Source organism: Tenrec ecaudatus, chromosome 6, assembly GCF_050624435.1.
Source record: "Tenrec ecaudatus isolate mTenEca1 chromosome 6, mTenEca1.hap1, whole genome shotgun sequence".
Taxonomy (NCBI): Eukaryota; Metazoa; Chordata; class Mammalia; order Afrosoricida; family Tenrecidae; genus Tenrec; species Tenrec ecaudatus.
In genome coordinates, this window is record NC_134535.1 from 32,382,936 (window position 1) to 32,393,129 (window position 10,194).

A 10,194-nucleotide genomic window follows, 5' to 3' on the forward strand; every position below is an offset into this window, starting at 1 on the left:
TGGCCGATAAACACAAGCAGGATTAATTGAAGGGCGGAGGGATAAATGGCTCAGTGAGCCTCTCCTTGCTTGCTCTGTGCCTCAATTTAAAGGGGGTACACTACCTATGGGATCCCTAGCCTGTGGACTGTGTCGCTGTAAGTTGAGGTTCCTTTAAGCCCACACGATTGGAATGTTCATCTCTGGAGCTGGGGACCGACAGTTGATGACAGTTGGTGACCTGCCTTGTTGTTTGCTGCCTGGGGATATATAGCCCAGCTCTCTCTACAGAAAGGGACTGGGAACTGGTGGCTCTCAAGCCTTAAAGGACTGCTAGTGTCTCACTGCTTTATAATTTAAGTGTTAATTTCTTGTATTATTTATCTGTATATAATTTAATGGTACATTTCTTGTATTATATATCTATCTTTATAAATATAGTTATATATAATTACTAGCAATCTGGTCTTGTCTCTCTAGAGAACCCTGTCCAACACATTTTGGTACCAGGAGTGCTTCTAGAGAAATAAACCATAAATATGGGTTTCTTAAATTGTCTTTCCAACCTGATTAGTCTTGACGTAGATACATCTGCTACCCTTACTAATCCATGGTGTGAAATAGCAAAGATAATACCTGAAGTAGCTCCTAAAGTAGATGACGTGCTAGATAAAGGTGATGCTCTAGGTAATCATATATTTGATATTTTCCAGCAGTTTTGTGATAATGACAAGTATAGGGAAGCTGGTTGACTGGTCCTTCGTACAATGAAAAGTGTGATTAAGGAGAGGGATGATCTCAGAGCCTCAAAAGCACGCCTCAGGTTCAGACTAACAGATTTGAAAACTTCCATCTGTGCTACAAAGGAGAGCCTTCTCTCCTCTGGTAAAAGAGCTGACATTGCTGAGAACCAGGTCCAGACTCATTATACGAGTGGCTGAATTACAACGGCAGCTGAATTGCAGATCTAGAGTAGTGTCTGAAACCAAAGTAAGGTCATTAATTGGGAAAAGTTGGAACATATGGGCTGATGATCCAGAAGAAGAGGGATATTGAGCCCTTAGAAACACCTGAGCAGATTAGCCAAACTATTCAAGTTGATATGCCAGGTGGGGCTGCATCAGTAGCATTACCTGAGGAAGATGCCTCGCAAGATGTTGATGAGAGCACCCAGGAAACACCCTCACCACCCATTATTTCCACTAGACCTGTCACTAAAATGAAGTCTCAGAAACCTCCTAAAGGTGAGGTTGAGAGGATTATCCAAGAAGAAGTGCGCTACACACATAAAGACCTGCTCGAGTTCTCAAATACGTACAAGCAAAAGCCTGGAGAATACCCCTGGGAATGGTTACTCAGGGTGTGGGATACTGGTGCACGAAATGTAATATTAGACCAGTCTGAGTTTCTGGATATGGGACCCCTAAGCACAGACTCTTCTTTCAATGTCTCTGCGAGACAGGCTAAAAAAGGATCTAAGTCTTTATTTGGTTGGTTCAATGAAGCATGGACTGCCAGATGGCCTAAATTAGACCAACTTGAAGCACCTGACCTACCTTGGTACACTGTAGAGGAAGGCATCCAAAAGCTTAGAGAAATTGGTATGTTAGAATGGATCTATCAAGGTATTTCCATAGACCCAAAAAGGGGATGTCCTGAGGACATACCCTTTACCACAACCATAAGGAACAAGTTTGTGAAGTGGGCCCCAGCATCTCTTAAGACTCCTGTAATTGCTATTTTATGTGCACCAGGATTAACAGTGGGCACTGCCCTAAGCAAACTCTGACATTTGCCCACAATGGGGTTGATTGGTCCCCGTGATGGTAGAGGGAAGGTGTCAGCACTGAATCAACAGAGACAGGCGGGGCGTGGTTATAATAGACAACAAGTTTTCAATAATAATCAAAGCAACCTGTCTCGTGTGGAATTATGGCATTGGTTACTTAGCCATGATGTCCCTAGGAATGAAATAGATGGGAAGCCTACTAAATATTTACGTGATCTGTACAGGCGAAAGAATAGTAGATCAGGAAAACAGCAAAATAGACAGTCACAATCGCTCAGTCAATTCCCAGACCTGAGCCAGTTTACAGACCCACAACCCCTTGAATGAAGGGGAGGCTGGGTCCCTTGTAAGGAGGACCCTGCTACGTCACTGAAGGTTTATACTGTTAGTCTTTCTTTTTTTTTTTTTTTTGATTCTTGGGACCTGCGGCCTTTCACAAGAGCGACTGTTCATTGGGGGAAAGGAAATAATCAAACTTTTCGGGGATTACTAGACACCGGCTCAGAACTGACACTAATTCCAGGAGACCCAAAATGTTTCGAAAGCCCACCAATCAGAGTGGGGCTTATGGAGGTCAAGTTATCAATGGAATTTTAGCTCAAGTATGCCTCGCTGTGGGTCCAGTGTGCCCCTGGTATTTCCCCAGTTCCAGAATGCATCATTGGAATAGACATACTTAGTAACTGGCAGAACCCCCATATCGGATCCCTAAAATGTGGAATGAGGGCTATCATGGTAGGAAAGGCCAAGTGTACACCATTAGAATCGCCATTACCTAGGAAAATAGTAAACCAAAAGCAGTGCCGCATTCCTGGAGGGATTGCAGAGATTAGTGCCACCATCAAAGACTTGAAAGATGCAGGGGTGGTGATTCCTACTACATCCCCATTTAATTCACCAATTTGGCCTGTAAAGAAGACAGATGGATCCTGGAGAATGACAGTGGATTATCGTAAACTTAACCAGGTGGTGACTCCAATTGCAGCTGCTGTCCCAGATGTGATTACATTGCTTGAGCAAATTAATACTTCTCCTGGTACATGGTATGCAGCTATTGATCTGGCTAATGCCTTCTTCTCCATACCAGTCTCAAAGGACCACCAGAAGCAGTTTGCCTTCACCTAGCAGGGGCAACAATATACTTTCACAACTCTCCCCCAGAGGTACATCAGCTCTTCTGCCCTGTGCCATAATTTAGTCTGAAGGGACTTTGACCACCTGTCTATTCCACAAAATGTCACACTGGTCCCTTATATTGATGACATTATGCTGATTGGACCCACTAAGGAGGATGTATCAAAAACTCTAGATTCATTGGTACAATATCTGCATACAAGGGGTTGGGAAATTAACCCAACAAAGATTCAGGTACTCTCAACATCAGTAAAATTTCTAGGGGTCCAGTGGTGTGGGGCATGTCGAGATATTCCTACTAAAGTGAAGGATAAGCTATTACATTTAGCTCCCCCAATGACTAAAAAAGAGGCACAACGCCTAGTGGGCCTCTTCGGATTTTGGAGGCAACATATTCCTCACTTGGGTGTTCTACTTTGACCTATTTATCAAGTGACACGAAAAGCCTCCATTTTTGGGTGGGGCCCAGAACAAGAAAAGGCTCTTCAACAAGTTCAGGCTGCCATGCAAGCTGCTTTGCCACTGGGATCATATGATCCAGCTGACCCAATGGTGCTAGAGGTGTCAGTTGTAGATAAAGATGCAGTGTGGAGTCTTTGGCAGACCCCTATTGGTGAATCACAGTGTAGACCATTGAGATTTTGGAGTAAAGTCTTGCCATCCTTGGCAAAGAACTACTCCCCCTTTGTAAAACAGCTGTTGGCCTGTTACTGGGCCTTGGTGGAGACTGAACGCCTCACCATGGGCCACCAAGTCACCATGAGACCTGAACTACCTATCATGATCTGGGTATTGTCTGACCCACGTAATCATAAAGTTGGACGTGCACAGCAACACTCCATTGTTAAATGGAAGTAGTATATACGAGATCGAGCCAAAGCAGGACCTGAAGGAACAAGTAAGCTGCATGAAGAAGTGGCCCAAATGCCCACAGTCTCCACTCCTGTCACATTGTCTCCTTTCTCCCAGTCTGCACCTATGGCCTCCTGGGGAGTTCCTTACCATACTTTAAGTGAAGACCAAAAAAGTCATGCTTGGTTTACGGATGGCTCCGCACGATATGCAGGTGCCACTCGTAAGTGGACAGCAGCAGCACTACAGCCCCTTTCTGGAATCTCCCTAAAGGACAGTGGTGAAGGGAAATCTTCCCAATGGGCAGAACTTCGAGCAGTGCACCTGGCCGTTCAGTTTGCATATAAGGAAAAATGGCCAGATGTGAGACCATATACTGATTCATGGGCTGTGACTAATGGCTTGGCTGGATGGTCAGGAAATTGGAAGGACCATGAATGGAAAATTGGTGACAAGGAGGTGTGGGGAAGAGGTATGTGGATAGACCTCTGTGAATGGGCCAAGAAAGTAATGGTAATTGTATCTCATGTGAACGCTCACCGAAGAGGAGGACTTTAATAATCAAGTGGATAAGATGACACGCGCTGTGGAGACTTGTCCTCCTCTTTCCTCTGCCATTCCTGTTATCGCCCAATGGGCACATGAACAAAGTGGACATGGTGGCAGGGATGGAGGTTATGCATGGGCACAGCAACATGGACTTCCACTCACCAAGGCTGACTTGGCCACTGCCACTGCTGAGTGTCTCATTTGCCAGCAACAGAAACCAACATTAAGTCCAAGATATAGGACAATTCCTTGGGGAGATCAACCAGCAACTTGGTGGCAGATTGATTACATAGGACCACTTCCATCATGGAGGGGACAGGGTTTTGTTCTTACTGGAATAGACACCTACTCTGGATATGGATTTGCCTTCCCTGCACGTGATGCTTCTGCCAAAACTACTATTCGTGGACTTACAGAATGCCTCATCCACCGGCATGGCATCCCACATAACATTGCTTCAGATCAAGGAACTCACTTTACAGCAAATACAGTGCGGCAATGGGCCCATTCCCATGGAATCCAGGACCAGTGGGGAGATAGTCCGCTAACTAATTCACTGTGCTGCACCATTTAACACTGACCATGCTTTAACCCATTCTTTCTCATGGTTATATGATTCTTCCACATGACAGCATTATAATTTGTTTAAACAATCCTCTTTGACAAACGTGCAGTTGCTTTTAGGGTTTTATTATAACGGGTAATGCTGCAATAAATATCTTTTTACCCAGACCACTGCCACTCCTGTGGCTCCAATGCGACACGAAGAAGGTCTGCCTCAAATACTGATAGTCAGTCTTCACACATTGCTCTCCAAGGAGAGTGCACTAACCGGCACACCTGTTGGAAAACTGTTGACCAATCTGCAGGTCTTAGCTCAAGTCTGACCCTCTTTGGAGGCCTGCCTACTTACTCTTACCCCTCCCCTTTTCTCTTCTGAAGTGTTTTATTCAACTATCCTGGCATTTCTGTGCTTTAGTACTTATCCCGTTATTTGAATACGTGTTATTAGACCCCACCACTAAACTGTGGGCTCTTTATTTTTCCTTTGAATATTTTTTTTATCCCAAAGGCAAATGCTATAAGATTGTTCATGATATAAAATTGTATCATTAAATTCATGAGATAAAATGATATTGTGTAAATTCAAAATTATATTGTATATGTTCATGATATAAAATTATATCATTGTTCTTGCTATAAAATTCCAGCGCTGGGTAAATACCTGATACTGGGGAAGCATAAGCGATCTTTGTCCATTTTAGATAGCCTTTATCCGTGCTGCCTTGTCTGTCCCATCATATCATATATGATGCTTACATCATATATGATCCACACACATCTGCCTCACCCACAACCCCAAGGGGGCATGTCTTTGTGACCCCAACATGTGGGGTGGAACGTAGTACGTGTCGCTTGAGCGAGTGAGAAGGCAAGAATCCCGCCGCAGCACCATAGTGGATCCTGGTGTGGCCACATGCATTGCTTTTCCCAGGGGTCCTTTGAAAGGGAGTGCTTTGCAGGCTCACGCTCGAATCGGCCCCTTCCTCCACAGTAACGCTAATCCTGATACAATTTACCCTCTTCCAGGCGATTGGCTTCATAGCCCTTAGGACACATTCGCTTCCTCTGACAAAGCAGGTGCAGGAGCCCGGGAAGCAGTGATGAGCTGGGCTCGATTGGTTTACTGATGTGATTTGTTGCTAAGGGTGTTTATTATGCTCCTGACATCAATATCCCCTGCATTCTGCTGAGCCAGGCACTGGGGTGAAAGGAGGGAAGCCAGGGGCGAGTCTAATTCCACGGTCTAATGAAGCAATAGTCGTATGAGTGCTCATCTTGTCGTAGCCATTTTACATGTCTTTAATCCTCCTAAAATCCCCCGGGGAAGAGCAGTGCCTTCCCCAGGTTCCAGGTAATACCCGCTGGGAAGTAGACACTCCACGGCCACGCAGCTACGAAGTGGCAGAGACTTCTTCCAATCCAGGTCTTTCTGATGTTCAGTCTCATGTTCTCCGTTTTGTTCTCCCAGCCCCCCAAATGATCCTTTCGACTGCGGTCCAGGAGACCCCGTTTCTCCATCCCTGCTGCGTGAGTTCTCCGGAAACGTGCCTCGCATCTTTGCTTAGCTTTATTCCTCCCTTCGACAGTCATCCAGCCCCGGGATGAAAGGACCAAGCTCCTTGGTCGCCCTCCTCCCCCGGGAGGAGACCCTGCCCAATCTCTCCGTGCAGTAAGGAGGCCTTGCAGGTTTCACTGGAATGGGAAATCTGGTGTTGCTTGGGGTTGATGTGCGTGGGGAGGGCAGTTTGATCAGCATCCGACTCATCAATACATCCTGCACTAGAAGCAGAAACAGGTGGGATGGCCCGTGGACCTCATGGGAACCTTCATATCCCAGGAGACCCCCCAAACCATCTTCCTTCCTGAAGGCTCCTCAGCGGGATCCTGCGAGTGTCATGCTGACTGTGTGCGCTCCAGCCTAAGTGGTTAAGCGTTTATCTCGTTGTTGTTGTTCTTAGTTGCCGTGGAGCTGATTATGCAACTACGTGTCACACGGTAGAGCCGCTCCCAGAAAACCACAGGGTCTCCTCTGCCGGAATCTTTATAGGAACAGACCAGCAGTCTTCTTCCTGTGGAGCTGCTGGGCGGTCCGAACTGCCAACCTTTCAAATCACAGACAAGTGCACCCTTCACATCACCAGGACCTGTATGAAACCCCTTACCTAAAAGTGTCCAGGAAATTCTGTGCCCATCCAGTGTTCTCTTACATCACATCTGCAGTTTAGCTTAAGGTCGCACTGCCGTTGAGTCAATTCTAACTCATAGCAACTCTGTAGGACAAGGTAGAACTGCCCCTGTGGGTTTCCAAAGCTGCGAATTTTTACAGGAGCAGAAAGCCGCATCGTTCTCCTTGAGGAGTAAGTGGTGGCTTTGAACTACGGGGTGGTTAGCAAACCAAAGCATAACCCACTAGACAGCCGAGCTCCAGAGTTTGAGGTTTAAAGAACAAAAGAAAAACACGCCAGCTGAGGACCTGATGCAAAGGGCTTAAGTGGAGAGCAAATGCCTTGAGAATGATTGGGGCAGGGAATGTATGGATGTGCTTTATACAATTGATGTATGGATATGTATGGATTGTGATAAGAGTTGTATGAGTCCCTAATAAAATGTAAAAAAAGAGGTGAAAAAAAAAGAAAATGATTAGGGCAAAGAATGTACAGATGTGCTTTATACAATTGATGTATGTATATGTATGGACTGTGATAAGAGTTGTATGAGCCCCTAATAAATTGTTAAAAACAAAACAAAACACACCAGCTGCTAACTGCAAGACCAGCTGTTCAAAACCACTCACGGCTGCTCCTGGGGTGAGAGACGGGCCTTGAGGTAGCATGCGGTAATTAGGCATGTTAATATATCTGCTTTAAACATATAGGTAGGGTGAGTTTCTTGTTCTCTTAGGCATACGGTAATAAATGATCACAGACATAGTGGCTTAAACAAAACCTTATTCTCTCACAGTCTGTTGGCAGTGCCACGTTCTCTCCAAAGCTGTAGGAGAGAATCCTTCCTTTCCTCAACTGCTTACTGGAGGCTCCTTGGCTTGTGCCCACAGAGCTACAGTATCGGCCTCCATCTTTGCTGTTATGTCTGTGTCTTCTCCCTGCCTCTTCCTTTATAAGGACGTGTCCTGGAGTTGGGGGATCTTGAGATTTGTAATTTATAGAGTACACCTATATCTTTGAGGGGCACCGTCGTAGAAAACAGTCTATCACACCTTCCTGTCATTTCAGGCAGGTTGTTGTTACCAAATGGTTAGCCACATATGTGAGGGGAAAAAAACGTGGTGTTCTTAATATTTGTGTTTCAGAATTGCTAATGAAGGACCTAAAATAATCTCCTTTGTTGCACTACAGAAACTTAACTCTCTTTTTTTTTTTAAGTTTTATTGTGATTTAAATGAAGACTTATAGAGCAGATTATTGGTTTTACATTCAATGAGTTATACCCATTTTGTTCAGTCCCCTCAATGGACCCTTACTTATTCCACTTCCTCCCTGGGTTCCTTTTTCCTTTCCTCCCTTATCCCCTTAATCCTCTGCCCTTGTGTCATGTGTTACCCATTTGGTCTAAAAATAGTCTATTATTCTAATACGGTGGTGCGTTCTGTTAGAAGTTTATGTTTTGGACAACCAAAAACAAATGGGAGAAAGGCTCTTCAAGTCCCTTCTCAAAAGCAAAATTCACTCCATTTCCCTGGAGGGAGCCTGCCACGCTGTCATTTTGCGGCTGCTTAAGTACCATTGAGGAGCTCTGGAGGTGCTGTGCTATATCTTTTGATAGCCAGGCACCATCAGCTTTCTTCACCACATTTACTTATGCACCCATTTGCAAAGACAAAGGTTTCTGCTCACGGAAAGATTCCCATCCTTGGGGAGTCACAGGGGAAGTTGTACTCTGCCCTGCAGGGTGACTGTGAGTTAAGTTGGACCCAGGGGCTGCAGGTTTTCTTTTCTTTGGGAAAGGGCATCGTTATTGAGCATGCCCATTGGTAGCTCAGTTTTACGGTTGGCAGGTGCCAGGGGTGGGCTGTTCACTCAAGATGCCATCCCTGACCCTCACTCCAGCCATTCCGTCTGTAAATCTAGCAGGCAGCCAGTTTCTCTCAGCCTCTGTGTGAGAGCCTGGCACCCCTCACACTGCCCCCCAGGCTGCCTTCCCAGATGCCACATGCTCCCTGGGAAGCAGGTGTACTCGTGGGTCTTCCATTTGGGGAGCATTTGCCATGGAAACCATTTTGGCGCATCCCATCCCATTCCCAGGTGGTCCCAGGGGCTTTGCCCACCCAGTGACACCATGAAAGCTGCAGTCTGGCTCACAGGTTGGTTCTTTCACATTGTAACCGCTTGTTCTGGCTCTTGGCACAATCCCTGGATCTTCTTTCTGCAGAGAGGTGCTTTTCACGGGCCGGGGGCCAGGCTTTTGTCTCACTCTGTTCAGTGCGAGGAGCACTCGCTCGCCACACCTGCCGAGAAGTGAAGCCCTTCTGAGACTCGGGCAGGCCGGAGCCTGGCGATCTGACAAACTGTCATTCCAGCTCCTGCCGTGGCTTCTTTTGGCTTCTTGTGTCCCCATGTGCTGGCTTTCCCACACGGGAGCATGTCTTTGGACACCGTCCCATTAACATACCACTAAGCCTCGGCCCCTTGTTGCTGGTGACTGCGAGTCAACCATTGGGTGCCATCAGCAGCATCTCACAGTCCCGGATTCTGCAGAGTGTCCTCGCTCCGCCATGGAATTCCTAGCTGGGCCAAGAGCCGTCAATCAGCCTGGCGACTTAAATTGCCAAAGAAACAGGGCCTCTGGAGCTATCAAGATTTACAGCCTGTTCCCAGGCTGTGATGTTTCCCTCAGAATTTCTGCTCAGACGATTTATTCCCATAACCTCCTGCATAATGAACCTCACATATCCCTCACCATTCTTGGTTCATATCCTCAGCGTGTGTGTATACAGTTTAAAGTAAACACCAGGCATCCTGTCTGAACCATGGGCTTTAGCTGTCCCCGTGTCCCCTAGATGTGCATCGGCCATGTAGGAAGAGGAGGGTGAGTGGGGTGTAAATCTCCAGGCTGCTCTGCAGAAGTCACTGGGCTGCATCCGGGGCCTCAAACAGGGATTTCTAGTCTGGGGCCCATGAGTGCTGATATCACGTGTTCTATTGTGTGCGGATGGGTACTTTTACAGGGAGAGGCTTACACTGAATTCTTGGCATTGTATTCTAAAGTACTGTTGCCTTGAGAAAGCTGCTTACCGTAATCTTCTGAGCCACCAAAAAATGAGACTAATGCTAGATATTAGCCCATTCATATGGAATGAGGATACAATG